This window comes from Mobula birostris, chromosome 19 (assembly GCF_030028105.1).
Source record: "Mobula birostris isolate sMobBir1 chromosome 19, sMobBir1.hap1, whole genome shotgun sequence".
In the NCBI taxonomy this organism is placed as follows: domain Eukaryota; kingdom Metazoa; phylum Chordata; class Chondrichthyes; order Myliobatiformes; family Myliobatidae; genus Mobula; species Mobula birostris.
The window spans coordinates 34,995,462-35,013,620 of record NC_092388.1 but is presented as its reverse complement, the minus strand read 5'-3'; the positions used below and the strand labels follow the sequence as shown (position 1 = coordinate 35,013,620).

General features: G+C 39.7%; 1 long non-coding RNA gene across 1 annotated transcript in view; it reads left to right on the top strand.

Moving 5' to 3' along the window:
- LOC140212518 (uncharacterized) overlaps positions 1-9,726 on the top strand; it is a 77,439-nt gene extending 67,713 nt beyond the window's left edge. Inside the window, exons 3-4 of the long non-coding RNA XR_011889739.1 lie at positions 2,567-2,771; positions 9,194-9,726. This is a non-coding gene — a long non-coding RNA (uncharacterized lncRNA). The remainder of the gene's footprint in view (positions 1-2,566; positions 2,772-9,193) is intronic.
- Positions 9,727-18,159: the final 8,433 nt, after the last annotated feature.

Here is an 18,159-nt window from a genome sequence, read left to right as displayed (position 1 = left end):
TCTGTGCACTTGTAATGCTACTGTGACACTGTAATTTTCTTTCGGGTCAATAAAGCATCTATCTATGTATATACAGAATCTCCTCTCTACTTGCTTAACTATTGAGTTCCCTATCATTATTGCTCTTTCTGCCTTCACTTTTCCCTGTTGAGCTTAGTGCCAATCCTAATGTCACTGACCAAGCTACTGCTGCCTTCTGCTGAACAGTATACTTGTTTTCAAGAGGAGTGGCACACGGGAATCTTACACCATCTCCTTACACCCCTTTTCCTTTCCTGGTAGTCACCCATCTACTTTCTGCCTGTACTTTAAATGTATGACCATCTTGCTATATTTTTGTACTAAAACGCAAAGCTAGGTATTACTAATTGAACTAATATTCTTAATATTATGCATGCTGGCTTATGAGGAAATAAAAGATTTTGTATAAAGCATCACCTCACCAAGTGTTTACTTGATCAACCTTTAGAGTATGTAAAGATGTACAAAAAGTATGGTTTGTTTGGATTGAACTACAATACAAAAAGGGAGAGAACAATATGAATCAGCCCCCGAAAAGATACAACACAAGAAACTAAGACGGTACTTGTAGACAATCTAAATTTAAAACAGAATATTAGATGCATCAGTTTATTTAAAAGTAGCTTTTGAATTGCTGGAGTTTCATTTGAAAAGCAATCTTTTGCTTTGCTGATTTCAATCTTATTGCCTGATAGAAATGGGTCATTTAGCCTAATGCACATTGGTAGTGTGTACTCTCTCCATTTGCTACTTTAAACTGTGGCAGAAGTTTCCTGTGTCGTATCAAGTTCTGTGACCAGCAATGCCTTGTAGATATCCAAAAGTTTCATGTGTTTTATGTAGTATTAAATGCAGCATACACCTCTGGACACTTAAAAATATATTTGCCCATTTACTTGAACATACTGTATGCTGACAGAATCAGTAATCAGTATGTGACTCATCACATCATTATATATATATCATTTACAAAACATGACACAGCTGCTAGAACAAGCAATTTTTGATTGAGCAAGCCCTGAATTTCTGTATTAACATTTAGAGAGACATTCAGTCAGCATGATTCTGTAGAAATAATGACTATTCCAAACCTCATCACCAAACTAATCACACTGTCCCCCACAACACCACTAAACTCACCAAGTCTGATATATCCCATCCACTGCCACTCATCTCTGTAATTTCTGCCATCTATGAAAGGATCTTATCGCTGAACACATCTCCCACCCCAACCCAAACTGTCTGTAGGAATCACTCGTACTGGACTCCCTTGTCCGTTGTTCCCTCTCCACTGATCTCCCTCTTGGCACTTATCCCTGAAAGTTGACAGATGCCACATCTGCCCTTACACCTGCTCCCTCACCACTATTCATGGCCCCACAGAGTCCTTGCAGATGAGACGACACATCATTTTCAAGTCTTTTGGTGTTATCTACCATACCGGTGCTCTCGATGCAGTGCGAAACCTGACAGAGAGTGGGGGACCACTTTCTCACGCAACTTCAGTCCATCTACCATAAAAGGTGTGATTTCTTGATGGCCACCAATTTCAATTTGACTTCCCATTCACATTCTGACATGTTGGTTTAAAGCCTCCTCTAATGCCACAATGAGGTTACACTTAGTTTAGAAGAGCAATACCTCTCCAACCTGTGGTATTTAAATTGACTTCATGCTGATGTCAATGCTATGTACACAACATATGCCAGCCTTAATTTTCAGTGCACAGGACATTTGAACTATAACACAATTGTTCTTTCACTGATCATAGCTTTTTAGACAATGGACATTAGTGCTCTGTGTTTTAATTTCTGCATCAATAGGTTTCAATAGCTACATTTAACATCAGAAAGTGTATACAATATACATCCTGAAATTCGCAAACATCCTCATTGATCATCCTGGTCTCTGGTCAAAAAGTCTCTGACTCTCCACTCAATATATGCCTCTTATCATCTTGTACACCTCTATCAAGTTAACTCTCATCCTCCTTCATGGAGAAAGGCCGTAGCTCCGTCAACCTACTTTCATGAGAAGAACTCTCTGTGCCCTCTCTAAAGCTTCCAAATCCTTCCTACAATGAGGCAAGCAGAACTGAACTCAATATTCCAAGTGTGGGCTAACCCGGGTTTTATAGAGTTGCAACATTACCTCACAGCTCTTAAATTCGATCCCCTGACTAATGAAGGTCAACATATCACATGCTTTCTTAACTTTTGATTTTATTTTGCCACGGAGCCAATTGAATATTAGTACCAAATCCAATAGATGTTTGGTGCACTAAAACTGTTAAAAATCCAGTTTCTCATCGCCAATAATTTGTATCTGAGGATCAGTTTTAAATTTTTGTTCCTGTGAAGCAATTGGGTTACTCTTATTCTGTTGAAAATTCCTCATACCTGCAACTGTCATTGCAGAAACTATTTATAAAGCACTGACTATTTTACATGACTAGAGCATCAGAATCGTGACTCAATTGTTGATTGCTAACTCCAAATGGGCACCAAAATTAAGGCTGATGTTTAAAAAAGGGTTATTTTCACAGGTGGCCAAACAGTTGCATTGTGAACAACAGGAATTCTGCAGATGCTGGAAATTCAAGCAACACACATAAAAGTTGCTGGTGAATGCAGCAGGCCAGGCAGCATCTGTAGGAAGAGGTACAGTCGACGTTTCAGGCTGAGACCCTTCGTCAGGACGCAGTCGACGTTTCATGCCGAGGCCCTTCGTCAGGACTGCATTGTTGCATTGTGAGTTACTTTCCACTCTCAAAGGTGCAATGCAATGTGCGATTATACAGCTTTCTCCTGAATGTCACTAGAATACATTGTGGGCAGTGCTTCGGCAGTTAACTAATCCACAATTTCAGCCTCTGTCCTGTCTGGAACTTTAAATACATCACAGCATGAAATTTGCCAAACAGGTCCATGCTGGCATTTATACTCCGCATACGTGGTAAAAAGATAAATAAATTAGTCTTGCATTGCAGCTGATAGTCAACTCTTTTGTAATCAACTTCCAGGAACAGTAATTATGATGAAATAATTGGGAGTACACTATCAATCGTATTAAATGTAGTCCCAGCATCTATGCTTATTAGAACTTTACTCTTAAAACACATACATTTTACTACAGTGTGAAAGGAATATTTACATAGGTAATTATGTATATGCACACCCACGATTACTGGCACAATTAAAATATAGACCAGAAAGTGTGGTTGGTAGAACACAGTATTTTTTTAACAATGGAGTTTTAAGTCATTTCTTAATCATTGGTAATACATCAGCATTGCCAGGGACCATAGTTTGTCATTGTCTTTGAAGATGCAGAGGAGCTGCTTGTGTTGAAAGAACTCCTACATTACTAATGGATAGCTGGTCTAACATGTCAAATATAGGACTACAGAGGAATGATGATACCTTTTCAGGCCAGGGTGTTATATTTTACTTAGCAGCCACCATGAAATACCTGCCTTAATATATCATTAAACGTAGTAGAGACTAAGGTTGTTTGCAAAGCTGCTGGAAAGTTCAGCAGGGCAGTAACTCTGAAAGATGATGCGCACCGCAGCCAATGAATGCTGGTGGTGCTGAATGGGGTTCTTATTCAAGAATGCTCTGCTTTAAATCAAGCCTTTTAAGTGCCATTTAAGATATAAGACATAGGAGCAGAATTAGACCATTCAGCTAATCGAGTATGTTCTGCCATTTCATCATGGCTGATTTATTATCTCTCTCTCAACCCTATTTTTCTGCTTTCTCCCCGTAACCTTCAACATCCTTACTAATCAAGAATCTATCAACCTGTGCTTTAAATATACCTAATGGCTTGGCCTGCACGGTTGTCAGTGGTAGTAAGTTCCACAGATTCACCATGCTCTAGCTAAAGAAATTCCTCCTCATCTCTGTTCTAAAGGGACATCCTTCTGTTCTGAGGCTGTGCCCTCTATAGGAAAGATCCTCTCCACATCCACTTTATCTAATCCTTTCAATATTTAACAGGTAAGGATCCCCCCTTATTCTTCTGAATTCCAGCGAGGACAGGCCCAGAGCATTCAAACGTTCCTCATATGTTAACCCTTTCATTCCCAGGATAATTCTTGTGAGCCTCCTCTGAACCTTCTCAATGCCAGCATAAGCTTCCTTAGATAAGGGGTCCACAACTGTTCACAATACTCCAAGTGTGGTCTGATCAATCCCTTATAAAGCCTCAGCATAATACCCTAGCTTTTATATTCTAGTCTTCTGGAAATTAATGCTGTTATCGCATTTTCTTTCCTTACCACCGTCTCAACGTGTGAGTTAACCTTTAGGGAATCCTGCACAAGGACTCTCAAGTCCCTTTGCACCTCTGATTTCAGAATTTTCTCCCCATTTAGAAAATAGTCAATACCTTTATTCCTTCTACCAAAGTGCATAACCATACACTTCCTTACATAATATTCCACTGCCACTTCTTTCCCATTCTCCTAATTCTTCTGGAGACTTCCTGGTACCTCAACACTACCTCCCCCTCTACTTACCACAAAGACATCAATTCCGTTATCCAGGTCATTGACATATAATGTGAAAAGAAGCAGTCCCAACACTGACCCCTGTAGAATGTCATAGTCACCAGCAGACAATCAGACCAGACCCCTTTGTTCCCACTCTTTGACAACAGCCAGTCAGTCAATCTTCAATCCATGCTAATATCTTTCCTGTAATACTACACGCTTTTATCCTTTTAGCAGCCTCATCTGTGGCACTTTGTCAAAGGCCTTCTGGAAATCCAAGTAAACAGCAACCATTGTTAATCAATTGTCTATTCTGCCTGTAATTTCCTCAAAGAATTCCAACAGATTTGTCAGCAAAGTTTTCTCCTTGAGGAAACCAGGCTAACTTTGGCCTATATCATCACGTACCTCCCTTTGCTATATTTGTCGAAGTAAGTAGAGAACACCTTTCAATATCTTTAGAATTGTTCTGAAACAGCCACAGAGAGATGGGTTTCTCCATAATATTCCTGGAGAATCCAAGTTTCTATTTGTAATTTCATGCCCCAGCACTTCCAACTTCTTACACAGAAGTGACGAGTCTTGGATACAGGGGACAGTCTTTTTCACTTTACAGTCAACATGATGTGGCGCATTTAGTCTTTAGAAATGAATCATGCAATCTTTCTGAATGTACTGATACTACTGTATCTACCTCAACCACTTCTCTGGCAGTTCATTCCAAATACTGTCCCCTACGTGAAAAAAGTTGCCCCCCTCAGGCCCCTTTTAAGTCTTTCTCTTCTCGCCTGAAAACTATGCCCCATGGTTTTGTACTCCCCTACCCTGCAGATAAGACCATTACCATTCATCTTATCCCTGTCTCTCATCATTTTAAAAACATCTGTAACATCACCGCTCATTTTCCTATGTTCTCAAAAAGAAAGATGTAGCCTGGGCAAACTCTCCCCATAACTCAGGCCTTCTAATCACACTTTTCATATAAAAGGGTGATGGAAACTGCACACCATACTCAAAGTATGGCTTCTCTGATGACTTAAACAACTGCAATATAACGTCCCCACTTCTCTACTCAGTGGCCTAACTGACAAAGGCTAATATGCTAAACACCTTTTTCAACACCTTGTCTACATGTGATGTCACTTTCAACAAACTACACACTTATACTGCCTACTCCAGTTTGACTTTCCAAAATGTATCACCTTACACTAATCTGTATTGACATCCATTTGCCACTCCTCGGCTCACTTCCCTAACTGATCAAGATCCCTCGTAATCTGTAACAACTCTTTCACCATTTATATCACCTCCTAATTTTGTCATTTGCCAACTTGTTGATCAAACCTTGTGCATTTACATCCAAATCATTTATATAAGTAACAGATAATAATGGTCCTCAAACCGACCACTGCAGCACACCCACCACTAGTCACAGGTCTCCATTTCACGAAACAAGCTTCAGCCACTACCCTCTGCTATCTACCTCCAAGCCTATTTTGAGTCCACCTAACTTGTTCTCCCTGGACTCCATGACACCTAACCTTCTAGACCACCCAGCCATGTGGGACCTTGTCAGAGGCCTTACTCAAGTCCAAATAGACAACAACCGCTGCCCTCCCTCACCTATCTCTTCACAGAACTCTAAAAGATTTATCAAACATGACTTCCCACACACAAAACCACGCTGTCTCCTCTATCCAAATGCCGATAGATCCCATCCCTGGAATTCTCTCCAATATGTTCCTCAACCTTGATGACAGGATGGCCAGTTTGTAGTGTAGTTCCCTGGCTTGATTATGCTAGCCTTCTTAAACAACAGAATGCATTAGCCTCCTTCGAATTTCCAGTTACTTCACCAGTGGCTAATGATGTAACAAATACCCCTGCACAATTACTTCCCCAGCCTCCCACAAAGTCTGAGGACATATGCCACCAGGCCCTGAAGATTTTTCCACCTTAATGCCCTCAGGCTGGCAATACCTGTACCTTCTCTCTGGTAATATGCTTTCTTTGCATGGCCAGGATATGAAACTGCTCTCTGTTGATGAAGAGCTGATGGTTCAGGTGTAGCATCCTTGATGTCACGTGTGTAGCCTGCATCCCCAGAAACCTGCTGAAAATGAAAAAAACCTACAAGCTGGCATGCTAACTGCTATCATTGTTCCCGGAGCAATATTTTTAGAGAGGAAAAATAAGAATGACAGAAACCAAACTAAAGAAGCAAATGCAGGAAGTGAATATCATCTGCCCAACAGGTATTGCCATTATTGGGATCATGTCCATCTAGCTCATTGTGTGTGTTCTTTGCTCAAATGGGTCCTTATAGATACCTAGCTGCTCTTTCTTTCTGGAATCATATGTACATTGCAGAAATGTATCTTTATGCATTTTAATTGTATTTACAAGCAAGGTTTGATCTTTATGGAGGTTCTAGTGCTGTACAAGACTGCAGATGTCCTTTGTTTTTTGAACTTTTGCTTGTGACCACAGAACGACGAACTTCCCTGCCCCAAGGACCATTGCAAATTAATTTACAAACACACACATGATGGATTTCCAGCAATTACAGCCTTTCTCATGTTTAAGTTTTATAAAATGCTGTTTTTTGGGGGGCTGAATGGAAGCTGCTCATATCCCATTTTCTTTCACAGAAATCCAAGGCCTTAATTTAATTTATGCAGGAAATCAGAAAATCTTTAACAGAGTGGAAAGGAGTACAAAAACAAGAAAGATAAAATAATATGGTAGGACATAGAGCATAGAAATCTACAGCACATTACAGGCCCTTCGGCCTACAATGATGTGCCAACCATGTAACTTACTCTAGAAACTGCCTAGAATTTCCCTATCGCTTAGCCCTCTATTTTTCTAAGCTCAATGTACCCATCTAAGAGTCTCTTAAAAGACCCTATTGTATACGCCTCTACCACCATCGCTGGCAGTGTATTCCACACACCCACCATTCTCTGTGTGAAAAACTTATCTCTGGCATCCCCCCTATATTTACTTCCAAGCACATTAAAACTATGCCCCCTCGTGTTAGTCAGTTCAGCCCTGGGGAAAAAAAGCCTCTGTGAGCCCTGGGAAAAAGCCTCTTGGGTCTGTTCTCAATGAGCAAAGACGCAAGAAATCAGATGTATTATTTAAATAAATTCAGAGTATTAGTTGAAATACCAATCATGTTTAAAAGATGTATAGACTCCAACTTATGACTCATGCAAAAAGAGATTCTGAAAATGAGAAGCATTTCAAAATGTGAAGATGGATCACTGCTGCTCCCAGTCAAAGTGAACTTCTCAAACTATCTTGTAATCCTAGTTTCTGAAAGGAGTTTCTAAGATTTTTTTTCAACTCTACAAGTTGATACGTACTTGAAACAGACAAGTTCACTGGGTCAGTTAATATTTTCCTGACCTTCTTGTGTGACTTTAGTGGGAATAAAATTATTCACATAATTGAACTTCCAAATGAATTTTGTTGATCCATTGCCATTTGCAAACCATAAAAAGGCTGTATTTTCATGAAAAGGGTTTGGCAAGCTTACATTATTTTCAAACCCCTGATAAAATAGCACGAATGTGTTAAAGGTAGTGGCTTTTCATTTTTACTTGGTAATACAGCAATTAAACCAACAAAGTTCATCTTTTCCTCTGAAGAAAACTGCACAAGTACATTTTCATGGAAACAGTGTCCCTTAACAGAGATGAACGAGTACAGCTGCCAAGGATGTGGTTATTATTTTCTTTTTTAAACTCCCAAAGGGTACTGTGTTAAACAGATCAAAGGTTTGTCAGTGTCCCTTGGGCAGGACACCATGCAAAAGGTTGCAGCGTTATTCACATCAGTCACTACACCGTGAGCAGGAAACATGACATTTAAAATGTCTCTTTTTAACATTTAATTCCAGCATAGTTCTTACACCATGCTTTTGTCCTTCTTTTCTTTATTAATATTTAGAAGAAACAAAAAACGTTTGCACCACAGCTATCTTAAACTCACACATAAGATTTGCCGCCTCTCTGTTTCCCCAGACCATCCCCTGTGATCCCCCAAGGGATTGGGGAAATGTTGAAACTGACTAGAACACAGCAGCAGAGTAGGAAGACCATCATAAGCAAATTATTGTGGAAAACCCAAATGTGAGGGTGGGGGCACATACACCAAATGCGAGTCCAGAACCTCTTGGAGGAAGTGGGTACCGGTTTCAGTGAAGCAGAGAAATGGGAACTCCCACAGTTCTGTTACTTTTAGAACTTATGGTCCACCTTAATCTATCATGACATCATGAATCCAGTGCAGTTGTAAAGCCCTCAAGATTAGAAATCCTCCTTGATCATAGGAACTCAGGTGATGAGGTGTGCTTTGCACATACTATTTTCGGATGTATATGCAAGGTGATGGTGCTCTCCATTATCTTAAGACAGGAGCAGAATTCGTCCCTTTGGCCCATTAAGTCTGCTCGACTATTCAATTATGACTCTTTATATCTCTGCTTAGTCATCCAGTCTGGCACAGTAGTAAGTCTCCCACCAAAATCAACTGAAATGCCCCTAGATGAGACATAAGATATTAGACGTGGGAGTAGAATTAGGCCATTTGGCCCATCAGTTCTACTCTGCGACTCCATCATGGCAGATGCATTATCCCTCTAATCCCCATTCTCCCTTGTTGCAGGAGAAGATGGCAGCACACCTGCATGTGCGCAGCTCTCCGGTGAAAAATGATATCATATCTGTTAAATAGGGGCTGTGGACAATTCTGATTTGATGGAGAATGGACGTGAAAGCAACAGGAACATCTGGAGAAATTTCTGAAACGCCCATTCGCTGCTGTCGTTGCTGTGCGGTCGGGAATCTTTCAGAGGGTAGGCCTCAAAATCCCCGGCCTTGCCTGTTTTTGGCGACCGAGAAGGAGGTTGAATCGTTCGGACAGAAATGGCGCTCAGTACTCGGTGTCGGAGAGCTGATCAGAGCTTGAAGTTTTTGGATGACTCAGAGTCGGATTGTGGCCGGCATGGCAGGGAGAGCTTTTCTTCCTTCTCCCATCTGCGTGAGATGTGGGAAATTTGAGAAACTTTGAACTTTACTGTGCTCATGGACTTCTTCATCAAGTTATAGTATTGTGCACCATTGTAACTATATGTTATAATTATGTGCTTCTGTCAGTTTTTTCAGTCTTGGTCTGTCCTGTGTTTTGTGATATCACACCGGAGGAAATAATGTATCATTTCTTAATGCATGCATTACTAAATGACAATAAATGAGGACTACGTGTCTTCATAATCGAACTAACTAATCTTTGATGCCCTGACTAATCAAGAACTTCTCAACCTCTGTTTTAAATATACTCAGTTACTTGGCCTCCACAGTTGTTTGTGGCAAAGAATTCCACAGATTCCCAAGTCCTTTTGCATCGATGATTTTTAATTTTTTTTTCACGTTTGGAAAATAGTCTGCACCTTAATTCCTTCTATCAAAATGCATGACCATGCACTATACTCTATTTGTCATTTCTTTGTCCATTCTCCCCATCTGTGTAAATCCATTTGCAGACTCACTGCTTCCTCAACATGACCTTCAATCTTCTGAGCTGTATTGGAAAAACACTTTGTAGGAGTACAATTCAACAAGCAAGTATCATGCATAACTCATAATCATTATTTAGCATTATAAGTAAATGAATAGTTGCGGTAAGATTCATTGTGCAAACTGAGGATAATGTTACGATGATTGTGGGAACCACAGCTATATCCATAGCGAGGATGATAGTGAACTGAGAAGTAGAGGATGACTTCAACTCAAATACTTGATGAGTTCTCTCTGAGAATTTTAACATTAAGGCAAGTGGTGGGCGGTGCTGCTCCTGCTCTTCCTCTTCTTCCTCCCCCTCCTCTTCCTGCCTAGGCCAGGTGGTGGTGAGAGCTGGTTCCTCTGGGTTATAAAACTTAGCAGTATGCTATAATAGGAGAGGTCACCAAAAGGATACTCGAATAGAGAAACTGTTGAATAGTTTTCTGAAACCATGAAGATAACATGGATTTCTCCAGTTCCACAATATATTATTTGCTACCTGCCCTAGCACATTGGTAGCCCACAGCTCCACCTGCATTCTGCATGGAATCTCCGTCAGTGCAAAAATATTTTCTATTTAACACGGCAGATTGTTTGAAAATGCAGCAGGCACCAGAAGACCACCTTTGCAACATTAATGCAGGTTCAGGTTGACCTTAAGTCATCCGTTTTGGACACTGCTGCCACAATTTCAAGTTTAAAAAGTTCACATGTCCCCATTTTGTTCACCTCTGGCCTTACTCTCATCTTCATCTGCTCAATATCCCCTTCTAGTCCAGAGAAAATCATGTTAATGTCAGAGAAGCTTGTAGCAAAGGCATAGATAAAGACATAAAGAAATTTTAAAGGATGAATGACCATTGTACATGCCACATCTTAGACTACCAAGAAATATTATAAGTCAACAGTGACAAAGTTCATGGTGAACAGAGATTAGAATGAACTTAAGGGAAATGGGTAGATAGTGGCCTGTCAGGAATGCAAGGGAGTAACTAAATGAGGACTTCACTGAGAACACAGGCTGGCTTAGGGCTGGGGGTGAAAGATGATAAGAAGGTGGCAAAGAAGAATTGGGCTCAGGAACCTCAGAATTACAATGGATTATTCCACCTTGAGGTCAGGGATATGGGACTGATGCTCAAAGCAAGAGAATAGCATTTTCAAACCGCACACTTCTGTGCTGGATCTCTTGATCATGCTACACTGTTTGATAACCAGTAACAGTTATACCACTATGCTGTGAGAGTGAAACCTCTTCCAACTTTCTTGGAAGAAACTTACATATTAGGAAGTTCTTTTGATCCATCCAGAATATTCAGTTCTCTTGCATTGCTGGAAAGGCCCAAGTGATCTGGAAAGTTGTAGAATTTGCAAAACTAATAAAAAGATCCAGTTATCACAGTGGAATGGATTTCAGTAAGGGAGATTAGGTAGTATAAACATGTGAGGATAAAGTACTTTGGATTCTTTCTGATAATAGAGCTTTGTATTTTTTGACCATTCTTTAATACCCTCAAGGTGGTGGGATTAAGGTAGGTTCCTAAAGACTGAAGTCTTTGGAATGAATATATTTCCACTGTACTAAACACAAGAGATTCTGTAGATGCTGGTATTCTTGAGCATCACACACAAAATGCTAGGTGAATTTAGCAAGTCAGGCAGCATCTATGCAGAGGAGTATGATGCTTTGGGCTGAGATCTTGCATCAGGACCTGTCTGACGTGCTGAGTTTTTCCAGCATTTTGTGCATGTTGCTCAATATTTCCACACTGCAGATGACACTACATTAGTTGTTTTATTTTAAATCTAATGACTTTTGACCATCTGTATTAACAGAAAGAGTGAAAGAAAATGGGTTTTTAAAGATATGCCACAGATCAGGTCACCTCTAGTGCACCAGCACGGCCTTTGCTCAATTGAGGAAAAAGGTATCTGAAGATCAAGACCTCAGCTCTGGCACAGTACTCTTGGACTGTTAAACTGTGGTGATCCCCATCTGTATAAGCAAATTACCGTACTTCAAAGCTTCTGAAAAAGTGCCAGCAACAACTTCATGCAAAATCACCACACAGTGTTCACCACAAAGCCCTAGAAATTCACGGAAGGATTAGTAGGCTAAAATTAGTGTTCTCCCATTGGCCAACATCATCAGTGTTAAGGCCTTCAGTCAGATCCTTGGATAGGCCACATCTTTCACTTGACTAACACCATAATTTTGAAAAGGACATGCTACCTTCAGCTGATTTAGGAAGGGATTATCAGCTGGAAAGAAGAAATGATTGTAAGAAGTGCTGAAAGAATCTCAAAGAAATATAACGTTCCACTGGCCCCTCAGAATCTTTGCCTCAGGAGCATTGGGTGTGATATTGAAAACTTTGTGTGCATTGCCAGCAGACAGAAGTACCATGCAAGTGGCAGGAGGAGTGAAGCACCTCACAAGGTATCCACCTGCTTATCTCATGACCTGACCCATCTGTGGAAGAGTAAGTGGTTCCACACTGACCACAACAATCTCCTCAGAACCCACACAGAAAGGGGGACAGCAAATAATGCTTGATTACAAAAGAATGCCTGCAAAGGTGAAGAGTGGCAGAACAAATGCAAGGGCTAAATATATTATGTATTTGAGTGAGACATAAATCCCTGTACATAAATCACTGAAAGTTAGTGCAGAGGTGTATACAGTCATTAAAAAGCCTAATGTAAAACTGGTTTCTTTCTCAAGGGAGTGCTGTACAAAGCTGTGTTGATGATCCCAAAACCAACCTTGTCTATCCAAATGCTGATAGATGCTGTCACTTAGAATCTTAATCAATAAGTTAGCCGCTACTGATGTCAGATGCACCAACCTGTACTTCCCTGGCTTCCCTTCTTAAATAATGGTAAATTCTTAGCCACCTTCCATTCTTCCCTCTCAGCCCAAAATGCCAACTTGCATCTTTTGCTTGCACAGATGCTGCTTGACACAATTTTTGCAGCATTCTACTTTATAAATTTGCTCATAGTTCATCACTTCTACAAAAAAAAAACTTTTAAAAGTTTATCTTATCTACTGCTGTGTGAAAGAAGTCACCAGAGAAAAGCACTGGCAGATACAAACCAGCTTCTTTATTCAACAGAACAAGGTACAGCAGTCATCATATGGAGACGCTTGTGGTCAAATAGTCTGGCTGGCACAACGTGCGGCTCAATATTTTATGTGCTAGACATCAAAGGACAATTCCATATTTACAATGTATCTACAATGCTTTCTTTGAAACTACACACAAACTGTACAACTCCCGATTTGCACCCACACCACATATATTCAAATGAATTTTAATCAGTATTGACTGGTCTGCGACTTATGGCTTTTAGAAACCTATTGTTCAGAGCTGCACTCTAAATTAAATCCACAATTTATACTCAGGTCCAAAGACTGATGGCCAAAGTCATCTGCTAAATGTAAATGTGCTAAACCCAAAAAACAATCTAACATTATCCATGACCTGTTAATTCTGGTATTGTCAGTCTGTTTTTCATAATGCTAGTCAAGTGTTAGATTTCCGGATTCCCTTAATGTTAACTTCCTCTTGCCCTATTCCATCTTGTTCATCTCAGGCATGTTTCCCAACACAAGACTCCTTTGAAAGACGTATTTCCCAACTTCATTTTTTTTGTGTATCTTGTTAGAGACTGCAGTGGTTCAGTTCAGCCTTAGTGTTGGGGAAGCTTTAAGGAATGATAATGTCAAAAAAAGTCACTACAAACATTTTTATCAAATAAAAGGGAATGAGGTAATAGTTTATTATTTTGAGTTTTGTCAGTCTTATAATAGAACATAGAACATCGAAATCTATTACACATTACAGGCCTTTCAGTCTGTAATGTTATGCTGACCAGGTAGCCTACTCTCGAAACTGCTTAGAATTACACTACTGCATAGCCCTCTATTTTTCTAAGCTCCATGTACCTATCTAAGAGTCCCTTAAAATACCCTATTGTATCTGCCTCCACCTCCATTGCCAGTAGTGCGTTCCATGCAACCACCACCCTGTGTGAAAAACTTACCCCAGATATCTCCTCTGTACCTACTTCCAAGCACCTTAAAACTATGTCCCCTTGTGCCAGCTATTTCAGCCCTGGGAAAAAGCCTCTGGCTATCCACATGGTCAGTGCCTCTCATACACCTCTATCAGGTCACCGCTCATCCTCTGTCGCTCCAAGGAGAAAAGGTCATTCACTCAACCTATTCTCATAAGGCATGCTCCCCAATCCAGGCAACATCCTTGTAAATCTCCTCTGCACTCTCTCCATAGTATCCACATCCTTCCTGTAGTGAGGTGACCAGAACTGAGCACAGTACTCCAAATGGGGTCTTACCTCACGGCTCTTGAACTCAATCCCACGGTTGATGAGTACCAACACAACATACGTCTTATTAACAGCACTGTCAACCTGCACAGCAGCTTTGAGTGTCCTATGGACATGGACCCAAAGATATCTCCGATTCTCCACACTGCCAAGAGTCTTGCCATTAATACTATATTCTGTCTTCAAAAATGAACCACTTCACATTTACCTGGGCTGATCTCCATCTGCCACTTCTCAGTCAAGTCAGCATCCTATCAATGTCCCACTGTAACCTCTGGCAACCATCCAGACTATCCACAACACCCCCAACATTTGTGTCATCAACAAACTTACTAACCCACCCTTCTACTTCTTCATCCAGGTCATTTATAAAAGTCACAAAGAGGAGGGGTTCCAGAACCGATCCCTGCAGAACAGCACTGGTCACTGACCTCCATGCAGAATATGAACCATCTACAACCAGCCTTTGCCTTCTGTGGGCAAGCCAATTCTGGATCCACAAAGCAAGGTCTGCTTGGATCCCATGCCTCCTTACTTTCTGAATGAGCCTGGCATGGGGAACCTTATCAAATGCCTTACTGAAATCCATATACACTACATCCACTGCTCTACCATCATCAATGTGTTTTGTTACATCCTCAAAGAATTCAATCAGGCTCGTAAGGAACGACCTGCCCTTGACAAAGCAATGCTGACTATCCCTAATCAGATTATGTCTCTAATGTGTAACATCAAGAAAGATAAACCTGATAAGTGTGAAGACTGGCAAAGATTTTCTGCACTGCATGTAAAGTGATTTATTTATTTCCTGTTGCTGTGCTCATTCAAATTTGTAAAGCATCATGTTGTTCTATGATCTGTAGGAATATTAGAAATAACTTCCCTTTATTTAAAATCAAGTAAGGCATACATCATAGACTTGTACAATAATCTTATGTTGGTGAAACAAGGGATCTAGCAGAAGAGCTCAAGTTCGATTTCAATATTTACTTAAGAAAATAAATGTCAAGTTTGTACTATGATTAAAATCAACCTTCTGTGTAAGTTGCAAAATCTCTTTCTCCTCAAAAGAAAGTAACCTCTTGAGTTGGTTGTTGTAAATGGGTTTTCATGGAAGAGTCAAAATTTAGCACCTTGGGAAAAGAATGATGAGGGTAGAATGGACTTCATCCAGATATTAAACTGATCTGCCTATATTTGAGTGGCTTGTCTTTATTTTGAACATGGGAAAATGTTTACCAATATCTAGTTATTCAGTACCCCTATATCTAGCAAAAATTCTAACCAACCTTTCTGTAATTACCACGGAGAGTTCCCTCAGCTATATCCCAGTCGGTCCAGATGAGCTATCCACTACCTCCAATTCAATCAGATTTTGGTAGTATCCTCTTCCTCCGTATTCACTTTGCATTTAATTTATATAATTTCCTTCTAAGAATTGATCATCTTTTTGGTCTCTTTATTAGCCCACAACTCTTCTAATTAGCGCTCAATATTCATTTATATGCCTTATGGAATTCGCTTTACTTTAGCTATCAGTTTACTCTGTTTCTTTCTTCAACTTTGAACCTTAATTTTTCAGCAGTCCTCTAAGATTTCTATATTGAGTATGGTTCTCAAGCATATTTTACACCTGATCCTCTTTCATCTGTGCTGTGAATTCAGACACAGGCAGCAAAAAGTTTAGGATAGTGCAGTGTGGGCAGTGAAACTTGTGAAGCTGGCCAGGAATACATTGAAATAGTCAAGTCTAGATATAATGTAAGTGCAAATCAGGGCTTCCACAGCAAGTACACTCAGGCAAAGGTACATGTTATTGAAGACAATAAATCATTTGTGTTTGTGACCCTTTGGCTATCTTAGAGTGAATTATGTTATGAAGGATGCAAAAGAGTTGCTTTGCTTTTGAAATATTGCATTTAATTATAATCATACTACTTGAGGTTATTAGGTGTTATTAAGGGTTAAGTGAATGTTTATGCATGTACAGTCAATGGCTACTTTATTAGGTACACCTGCACATGAATGCAAATAACTAATCAGTCAATCATGTGGCAGAAACTCAATGCATAATAGCATGCTGACGTGGTCAAGAGGTTCAGTTGCTGTTCAGACCAAATATCAGAATGAGAAAGAAGTGTGATCTAAGGGACTTTGACCATGGAATGATAGTTGGTGCTAGACGGAGTGGTTTGAGTATCTAAGAAAATGTGGATCTCCACGTATTTTCATGCACAACAATCTCTAGAGTTTACAGAGAATTGTGAAAAAGAAACAGAAAAAAAACATACTGTGACTGGCAGCTCTGTGGGTGAAAGCACCTTGTTAATGAGAGAGGTCAGAGGAGAATGGCGAACTGATTCAAGCTGACAGGAAGACATCAGTAACTCAAATGACCATGTGTTACAACAGTGGTATACAGAATAGTATATTTCTAAAAGCACAACACGTCAAACCTTGAAGTGGATGGGCTACAGCAGACCATTGACATGGATTTAAGAATTAAGAACCTATTAATCTCCACTTTAAATATACCCAATGACCTGGCCTCCAAAGCTATCTGTAGATTCACCACCTCTGGCTAAAAATAAAATCCTCCTCATCTCTTTTTAAAAGGGAGATTATGACTTTGTGAGCATTGATCACTGATTTGTTTGCCATACATTAGTTCTCATTCTTTAATGGCACTTGCCCAATTCCATTCTGATGCCCAATATGCATCCCATCAAAAACATTAACTGGAATAGTACGATGTCTAAATATGTTCCTATGAATCACACCGAGCTTTGGGCACTATTCAACTTTGTATTAACAGCACAAATGCATCAGATTTTTGTAGTTCATTGAAATGAAAGATGAGTTTTTCTTTTTGTGAGGCAAACAACAGAGAGAGAGAGAAGTGGGGCAGTTATCTCGACAGTTGTTAACTCGTGGAGCATCTTTTAACAGCAAGTTGCTGAGTTTCTTAAACATTGAAAACAGGAGGAACTTTGCTGTTATTTTTCCGTAGGTTCTATGCCTCGGCAAAATGTTGACAGGAAATATATATAGATCTTTCATACAGATATCTATATCATAGAAACAAATTATACAAATACTTCCTGTCTTTGCCACTTGAATTCCTGATGTCATATATTACCAAAACATTTCAACAAATTTTAATTCCTGCTTACTTGTTCCGTTACAATGGAATGGATCAATTTTATGCAAATTCCTGTTGTTCAAAGCTCAAAGTAAATTTATTGTCAAAGCATGTCACCAATATACTATCCTGGAGATGCATTTTATTGATTCCTGATTTTAGATTACATAAGTTTTGGCAGTGACATTTTGAGCAAGGCTTCTTTGGACAAATCCATTCAGTCCTTTACAGCTGAGCTGAAGCAGGTCACAGGCCAGTAATCAAAATAAAATGCTTCTCCTAATAAATGTTAAAAATATCCACTATGGGCTAAGGAGAAACAATAAAATAACTTTTACTTGCATATTGGAAAAACATAATGATTAATAAGTTAATGTTCAAAAGCTAGTCAAATGATAATAACTGGCATTGAAAATCACATGATGATAAAATATTTTTTTCTGGGGCTCTCTGAAGGTAAAATAATCATCATTCAAAAATTATTTTACTTGCACTTAAATGCAAAAATGATTTGCAAACGTTTGTTTTATGCTATTATAATCTTAGAGGATCCTACAGAAAAGATCTCTTTCATC